We start from the raw sequence: 8,943 nt of genomic DNA, 5'->3' as shown, positions 1-8,943 counted from the left end.
ACAGACATGCTGGAACCTTGCCAATAAGCCACAGTCACGTGGCGATACACAGATTAATAGAAATGAGTTAATTTTAAGATATAAGTTAGGTAGAAATACACTTAAGCTATTGACCAAACAATATCACAATTAATACAGATTTCTGTGATTTCTGTGTGATTATTCTGAGTCAGGGCAGCTGGAAAATGAAGTAGCAGCCTCCCCCAACACTTCCCCATGCCCCTTCTCCTTCACAGCAATCTCAAATTCAGATCAGCGACTGTTCATCCAGCTAGTAGTTAATCTTTTAACTATAATCGGATTGAGTCTATGGGCTTTTCCTAGATGTCACAAACTCCATAACAAAACAAGAACGAAAAACTAACAAAACTTTGATTTTTTTTCTTTCTAAGGATATGGAGTCTCACTATGTAGCTCAGGCTAGCCACAAATTCAGTGAGTAGCTCAAGTTAGCCTTGAATTAGCCTTTCTCACCTTCCTAGTACTGGGATTACAGGCATGCACCACCAAACCCTACATCTGAGTGCTTTGTTTTGTTTTGTTTATTAAGTATACAGTGGTCTGCCTACCTGTGGGCAAGAAGAGGGAACCAGATCTCATTACAGATCATTGTGAGCCACCATGTGGTTGCTGGGAATTGAACTCAGGACCTTTGGAAGAGCAAGCAATGCTCTTAACCTCTAAACCATCTCTCCAACCCCATCTGGGTGCTTTTGAGACCTGCTACAAACTGCATGCTGCAAACACTGAGCTAGAGCAAGTACATCTTTCAAAACTACATATTTCAGACCAGGCATGTAGCACATGCCTTTAATCCCAGCACTCAGGAGGCAGAGGCAGGTGAATCTCTAAGAGTTCAAGGCGAGCCTGGTCTACAGAGTGAGTTCCAGACAGCCAGGGCTATACAGAGAAATTGTCTTAAAAAACAAACAAACAAACAAACAAACCCCAGGTGAATAGATAAACAAAATATGGTATAGTCATACAATAAAATATTATATAGCCATAAAAAAGCTCGAAGGCCAAGTGTGGTAGTAAGCCCAAACCTTGGCTACATAATGAGTTCAAGGTTAGCTTTAGTGTCTAAGATACTGTTTGATTGCTGTGAAGAGATACTATAGGCAATTCTTAGAAAAGAAAGCATTTAATTGGGGGATTGCTTACAGTTTTAGAGGGTTAGTCATGATCATCATAGCAGGAAGCAGACCGCCATGATGCTGGAGCTGTAGTTAAGAGCTTCACATTCTGATCATAGGCTGTAGGCAGAGTTTTCCTGGACTGGCAGTGGCTCTCAAATAATCACTCAGAGTCTTAATACTAATTGTAAATGCTCAGTCAATAGCTTAGGCTTGTTACTAGCTAACTCTTACATTTTCAGTTAACCCATATTTTTTATTTATGTTTTGCCATGTGGTGTGGTACCTTTTCTCAGTATAGCATACCCATCTTGCTTCTTTCTGCATCTGCTGGTGACTCCTCTGACTCCACCCTTCTTCTTCCCATCATTCTTATTTTGGCTTTCCCACCTAAATTTTTCCTGTTCAGCTATTGGCCAGTCAACTTGTTTATTAAACCAGTCATAACAGCATATATTCATACAGTGTAAAGGAATATTCCACAACAGGCAGCAGGCAGAGAGGCAGGGGTAGGGTTTGGCTGGGCCCTCCCACATCAATCATCAATCAAGAAAATGCATCACAGGCTTGCCTACAGGCCAATGTAGTGGGAGCATTTTCTCAGTAGGAGTTCCTGCTTCCAAATGACTCCAGCTTGTATCAAGCTGACTTAAAAGTGGCCAACACAACAGTATACTAAAAAACCACTAATGCGTGTTTTGTTTGTTTGTTTTGCTGGAATTAAAGGTGGGTGCCACTATGGCCCACATCTACTCACCTGTTGATCAACCTTTGGGTACTTTCTATTCCCTGGCAGTTTATTATAAACAATGCCACTACAATGCTGCTAGAAAACTATCACCAGATGTGAGCCCTTGAACAGCTCTGCACGAAAGAAACATATTTTCCTCATAAAGTTATCCGGCTTTGATTATTTTGCTATATCACAGAAAGAACTAAACCAATTGAAAGTTCGATTGCTTGGTTATAACTTCATTATTTACATGTATTTGAGAGTCACTTTACTTTCTTACCAGCAGTACATGAAGGTTCCAATTTCTCTATATCATTGCCAGCATTTATTGCTGTTTTAACAGATATGTGGTAGTTTGAATGCAATTGGTCCCATGATCTTATAGGAAGTGGCATTAAGAGGTGTGGCTTTGTTAGGACGAGTATGGCCTTCTTGGAGAAAGTGTGTCACTGGGAAGGTGGGTTTTGAGGTTTCCTATGCTCAGGATACCATCCAGTGTCTCATTCGACTTCTTACTGCCTGGGAAATGTAGGACTCTCAGCGACTCTTCCAGCACCATGTCTGTCTGCAAGCCACCATGCTCCCATCATGGTGACAATGGACTGAATATCTGAAACTGTAAAGCCACCCCAATTAAATGTTTTCTTTATAAGGGTTGCCATGGTCATGGTGTCTCTTCTTAGCAATATAAACCCTAACTAAGACAGAAGTTGGTACCGGGGACTGTGGTATTTCTGTGTCAGGCCTGCCCATGTTTATGTTTGGAGGAATTTGGACTTTGGTACTGTGGGTTGTGAAAGCAGCAGCATGCTTTAAGCACTGCTTAGTGAGTCATACTAGTAGCAGAATGGAAGACAGTGGTGCTAAGTGTGACCTGATAAACTGTGAGGGCCCAGCTCAAGAGGTTTCAGAGGAGAAGAATTTTAATATGTTGCCTAGAGATCCTTCTTGTGATATTTTGGTGAAGAAAGCGGCTGCCTTTTGTCCTTGTCCAAAGAGTTTACTTGAGGCTAAAAGTGGAGGATTTTGGATTAATTCCCTTGGCAGAAGAAATCTCAAAACAGTATAGATTCTGTCATGTGGTTACTAGTGTTCATACTAGTAGGTGTTCGTTCCTGGCTGTTCAGACCTGAAATAATCACATAGAAACTATATTATTTGCAATACTGTTTGGCCAATAGCTTAAGCATATTTTTAGCTAGCTCCTTTTTTTTTTTTTTTTTTTGGTTTTTCGAGACAGGGTTTCTCTGTAGCTTTTGGAGCCTGTCCTATAACTTTAGCTATCTCTTATATTTTACATTAACCCATCTTTATTAATCTGCGCATCACCACAGGGTCGAGCCCTACTGGCAAAGTTTCAGTGAGTTTGAGGCGTTTGTCTCCTGCAGTGGCTACATGGCTTCTCTTCTACTCTGCCTCCTCTCTCCTTTCTCTTCATCTCTCTTTTTCACCTGGCTTTACTATGTTAAACAATTGGCCAAAAGCAGATTTATTCATTAATCAATAAAAGCAACACATATACAGAAGGACTTCCCATGCCATTTTCCCTTTTCTGTTTAAATAAAAAGGAAGGTTTTAACCTTAACATAGTAAAATTACATATAAGAAAACAGGTATCAAGCAAGAATTAGTTACAATATTTATATCTACTTTATCTTTTATCATAATTAAGGAAAACTATAACTATTCTTTAACTCCATCAAAGACCCCAGAAGGATATAATATTACCTAAGTTAACAGTAAGTGCATTTTAAGCAACTTCCAAAACTCTAGAAATGACAGAGACATCTTGCTGCCTGGACAGTCACACAAAGTTTTTCTATAACATTGGAGCATCCATCTTTAACCTACAGGCCCATAGTATCCTGCAGTCTTTTCCACAAAGCAGGAAATTTGAAGATCTGTTTGCCTTGTAATGGCAAAGTGAGACAGTCCGTTGGGGTTCCTGCTTTAGAGTTAAGAATAGAAGGGCTGAGCCGGGCGATGGTGGCGCACACCTTTAATCCCAGCACTCGGGAGGCAGAGGCAGGTGGATCTCTGTGAGTTCGAGACCAGCCTGGTCTACAGAGCTAGTTCCAGGACAGGCTCCAAAGCCACAGAGAAACCCTGTCTCGAAAAACAAAAAAAACAAACAAACAAAAAAAAAAAGAATAGAAGGGCTGGAGAGATGGCTCAGAGGTTAAGAGCACTGACTGTTCTTCCAGAGGTTCTGAGTTCAATCCCCAGCAACCACATGATAGCTCACAACCATCTGTAATGAGATCTGGTGCCCTCTTCTGGCAGGCAGACAGACAGAACACTGTATACATAATAAATAAATAAATAAATAAATGAATGAATGAATGAACGAACAAATAAATAAATAAATAAATCTTAAAAAAATAAAAAGAAAGAAAAAGAAAGTCGGTGAGATCAGGCACATGTTGGGGGGGGGTGTCCCTGAACAGAGGTCTAGTAGGAAGCTGTGAAGTTGAAGCCTGGATTGCCTTGGAGAACCCAAGACATTAAAGGTGCCAGGGTTGTGGGATACCTGCCAAGGAGAGCTGCTAACAGGGAATGGAACCAGCTTGAGAAAGAAGTGTGTTGCAGTCAACAAAGGTGAATAGAGTTGAAGAGCTGATGAACGCTTTGACATCAGACATTGAGATACAGAGTTTGGAGTTTGCCCAACTGGTTTTCAGTCTTGCTTTGGTCCAGTAGTTCCACACAATGGTCTCTTCCCTATGTTTTGAAAGAGTAATTGTCTTAGCTAAGGCTTCTGTTGCTGTAAAGAGGCACTATTCGAACTACCACAACACTGTATATCCTGTGCCATTATATATTGAAAGTATGTGATCTGCTTTTTGCTTTTCCAAGGGGATTACAGATAAGAGACTGCCATGAGTCTCAGAAAAGACTTTGGACTTTGAAACAAGTTTGAGACTGTGATAGACTATGAGAAAACTTTTGAAATTGGATTAAATTAACTTTGCGTTATGCTACTGTTACAAGCTTATAGGGTCCAGGGAGTAGAATGTGGTAGTTTGAATGTCATTGGCCGCCCCCCCCATAATCTCATTGGTAGTGATACTATTTTTTTCTTTCTTTCTTTTTTTTTTTTTTTTTTTTTTTGGTTTTTCGAGACAGGGTTTCTCTGTAGCTTTGGAGTCTGTCCTGGAACTAGCTCTTGTAGCCCAGGCTGGCCTCGAATCGTCCAGCTGCAGTAGTGATAGATACTATTAGGAGGTGTGGTTTTGATACTATTTGGAGTATGGTCTTATTGGAGTAAGTGTGTCACTGTGGAGGCAGCTTTTGAGGTTTCCTATGCTCAGGATACTCCCAGTGTCTCAGTTGACTTCCTGTTGCCTGCAAGATGTGGGACTCTCAGCTACTCCAACACCATGTCTGCCTGCATGCCACCATGCTCCCTGCCATGATAATAATTGCTTGAACCTCTGAAACTGTAAACCAGTCCCAATTAAATGTTTTCTTTATAAGAGTTGCCACGGTCATGGTGTCTCTTTACAGTAATAGAAACCCTAAGACATGATATGAACTGGTATTTTATTTTGGTTTTTCAAGACAGGACTCAGAGGTCTGCCTCTCCCTCCTAACTGATGGGTTTAAAGGTATGTGCCACCAACACCTGACTTGTGAATGATATCTTACTATGGCTTATTTTGCTAATGATTATTAATTATGTTGAATATATCTTTATATTCTTACTGCTCATTGAATATTTTATTGGGATAAATGCCTATTCAAATCCTTTTCTCATTTTAATAGTAGCTCATTTACCCTTTTTATGATTGAGTTGAAAATGGTCTTTCTTTGTGGGAAACAGGATTTTATGTATTCCAGGCTGGCTTTGAAATTACTATGTTCAAAGATGAGCTGGAACTTTTGCTTCCTAAGTATTAGAATTTTGCTGAGCTGGAGATCACACCCAGGGCCTCAAACGTGCTATGCAAGCACTTGTCCCAGTGACCCACATCCCCAGTCATGCAAATGTTCTTTATATAGTCTGGGTACTTGTCAGATATATGGTTTGCAAGTATTAGCTCCAATTATATGGATTTTTTTCTTGCTGATGGTTCAACAACGCAAGAAGTTTAATTTTTGATATAATCTATTTTTTCTTTGATAGCTTTATATGACATATATAAGAATTACATACATTTTAATTAAAAATATTTATATAGATTGGGTCCACAAATCATTTTCCTGAAGCCTCACATACCTTAAACAAAACCCTGTTTGGGAGGCTGGAGAGATGGCTCTGGTTAAAAACTCTCTGCTAATCCAGAGGACCTTGACTTTATTCCCAACACCCACTTGGTTGCTACAATGGGCTATAACTCCAGTTCCAAAGGACTCAGTGCCCTCTTCTAGTCCTGGTAGGCAGTGGATAAGTGTAATGTTAGGGTCTGCGAGAAGTCCTGTAGAAGACCACCATTCATGTATGCAATCAGCAAGAGCATTTTATTAAAATTCCAACATGGCGGTGATGAGAGAAGCCCGCAGGCTCCTTTCAAGCAAGATTAGGGGGATCTATGGAGGAGAGGTTAGTCTGGGGGTTGATTGCTAGGTTTAAATTAAAAGCTTATGGGTTGCTATAGAATTGGTTGGTGACTTAATGGTTAGAGGCTTTTCAGCTGCAGAGTGGGAGAAGCTATCTTTAGTTATCTTAAGCTTGCACAAGGCTGTGGGACACCCTCTGATTGGCTGCCCCTGAGTTGCAGCTTTCCCAAGAACTGCTTGCTCACCTCCAGTCGGATCCAGTAAACTGAAACTGGTCTCTGGTAGGGCTTCTAGCAGGGCCTGTCATAGCCCTTGTCTGGCTCCCGACCTTCTCATAAAATACACACACATACGTGTAGGCAAAACACCTATACATGTGCACATAAGTAAAAATAAATAAATCTTTTCAAAACAAAACGTAATCTTGTTTCCACAACTGAGGAGTGGGGAATTACATTGTATCTGGTGTTATGGTTTTATTGAAAAATGTTCCTCAGAGGTTCATCTGTTTGAACACTTGGTTGAACATCCAAGCTGGTGATGCTGTTTGGGGAAGCTATAGCACTTTTAGGAGGTGAGGCCTAGATACAGGAAGTGGGTTGTCTTAGGTACTCTAACTAGACCCTACTTCTAGCCCCTCCCCCTCTCTCCCCTGCTCCCCAGTCCTTATTCTCCTACGTTGTGAGGAAGTCTTAGCCACATACTCCTGCCCCTGTGGAGCCACCATGCCACTATGTAACACTGTAACAAGGACCCAGACCTTAGCACAGCTGACTCCATTCAGGCCACAATCAGCATGTAAACCTGCCAAAATGAAAACAAAGACCTAATCCATCAAGTGCATAGTTCTGGGGAAGGCTCTAAATGTACTAACCTTGCTTCATCCATCCCTAACTGAGTGGACAACAGGAGAACACCCCAAGAATATGCCAATCCACCAAGGGATCAGCCAGCGGTGAACCTATAGAATGAACCAATTTCATAGTAATTATGAAGCCTTTGTCCAGTTTCTTCTGTAAAACTCCTGGACAGGGATGCTCAACAGCTTTTTCCTCCCTTGCAAACCTGTCCCAGGAGTGTCTCTCACTTTAACATCTCAATTTCCCTTAATTTGCCACTTTTCTTTAAATACCTCTTATATTTATTATTATTACTACTACTTTTTGTGTGTATGGGTGTTTTGCCTGCATGTATGTCTGTGAACCACTTGCATGCAGTGCCACCAGAGGCCAGAAAGTTTCAGATCCCTTGGAACTAGAGTTATAGATGGTAGTGAGGCGCCATGTGGGTACTGGGAATTGAACCTGGGTCCTCTGGAAGAGCAGTCAGTGATCTTAACCACTGAGTCATCTCTCCAGCCCCTCCTTAATGCTCTTAATAAAGCTTGCATTCCACATTGCTTCCAAAAGAGTCTGCATCTTTAACTTCATTGGTGTGAGACAATGAATCTGAAGCCACTGTTCCAGATAGATCTTTGTCTGCTGTATTTGCCACCCTAGGTCCTTGGCTTAAAAATAACTGGACCAAGAAAGGTCTAGGTGCACTCAAAACTAAGCTTGTTGTCGGCCCTTGTCTTTTTGTTTTGTTGTTTTGTTTTTCGAGACAGGGTTTCTCTTGTAGCTCTGACTGTCCTGGAACTCACTCTGTAGACAAGCTGGCCTCAGACTCACAGAGATACACCTGCCTCTGCCTCCCCAGTGTTGGCATTAAACGTGTATACTACCACCGCCCAGCCAGCACTGTGGCCTTCTTATCAGAGAAATGGGAGCTTTGTTGCAGGAAGAAGTTTATTGCTACCCAGCACCATCTTTTTTTGGCAGTGGTTCTCAACCTGTAGATCGTAACCCCTTGGGGTAGTATGACCTTTTCATGGGGGTTACATATCAGATATCCTGCATATCAGATATTTACATTACAATTCACAACAGTAGCAAAATTATAGTTATGCAGTAGCAACAAAATAATTTTATGGTTGGTGGTCCTTGCAGCATGAAACTGTATTAGAGGGTCACAGCATTAGAACCACTGCTCTGTGGGAATTTTCTACTTTTTTTATACAACACTTCATGAGTTTGCGTGTCATCCTGTGCAGGGGCCGTGCTAATCTTCTCTGTATTGTTCTGATTCTAGTATATGTGCTGTCTGTTACCATTCTTCTGGCCTTCCGTCACCTGGGTACCTGCCCCTTTAAGAGACAAGCTCCACCCATCCCAGATTACTCCCCCTTCCCACCACTGAGGCAAGCTGATTTTGTGCCTTTCCTCCATCTCAACCCTCTCTCTCTCTCTCTCTCTCTCTCTCTCTCTCTCTCTCTCTCTCTCTCTGTCTCATATCTTCCCTCCACAATACCCTTACCTTTATACCCTTTCCAATACCCACTAAATAAACTCTATACCCAAGCGCTCTCCACATGGTGTATTTGTCTGTCTCCCACCTGCCAGGATTGCGCTGCCAGAATCTTTCACTGTCGAAGCGAGCACAGGAATTTTCATCAAAGGCAGAGACAAATTTTCCAGAACAATTTTTTCTGGTTTTTTGGTTTCTTTGTCTCCTATATAGGGTGATTTACATTCT

General features: G+C 41.4%; 1 non-coding gene across 1 annotated transcript; it reads right to left on the bottom strand.

Annotated features, from left to right (window-relative positions):
- Nucleotides 1-8,417: 8,417 nt before the first annotated feature.
- On the bottom strand, nt 8,418-8,521 carry LOC119824169. Its single transcript, XR_005287089.1, has one exon. It is a non-coding gene; the product is annotated as a U6 spliceosomal RNA (small nuclear RNA).
- Between the last annotated feature and the right edge of the window lie 422 nt (nt 8,522-8,943).

Source organism: Arvicola amphibius, chromosome 9 (genome assembly GCF_903992535.2).
Source record: "Arvicola amphibius chromosome 9, mArvAmp1.2, whole genome shotgun sequence".
NCBI classification, from domain to species: domain Eukaryota; kingdom Metazoa; phylum Chordata; class Mammalia; order Rodentia; family Cricetidae; genus Arvicola; species Arvicola amphibius.
This window is presented reverse-complemented; position numbering and strand designations above follow the sequence as displayed.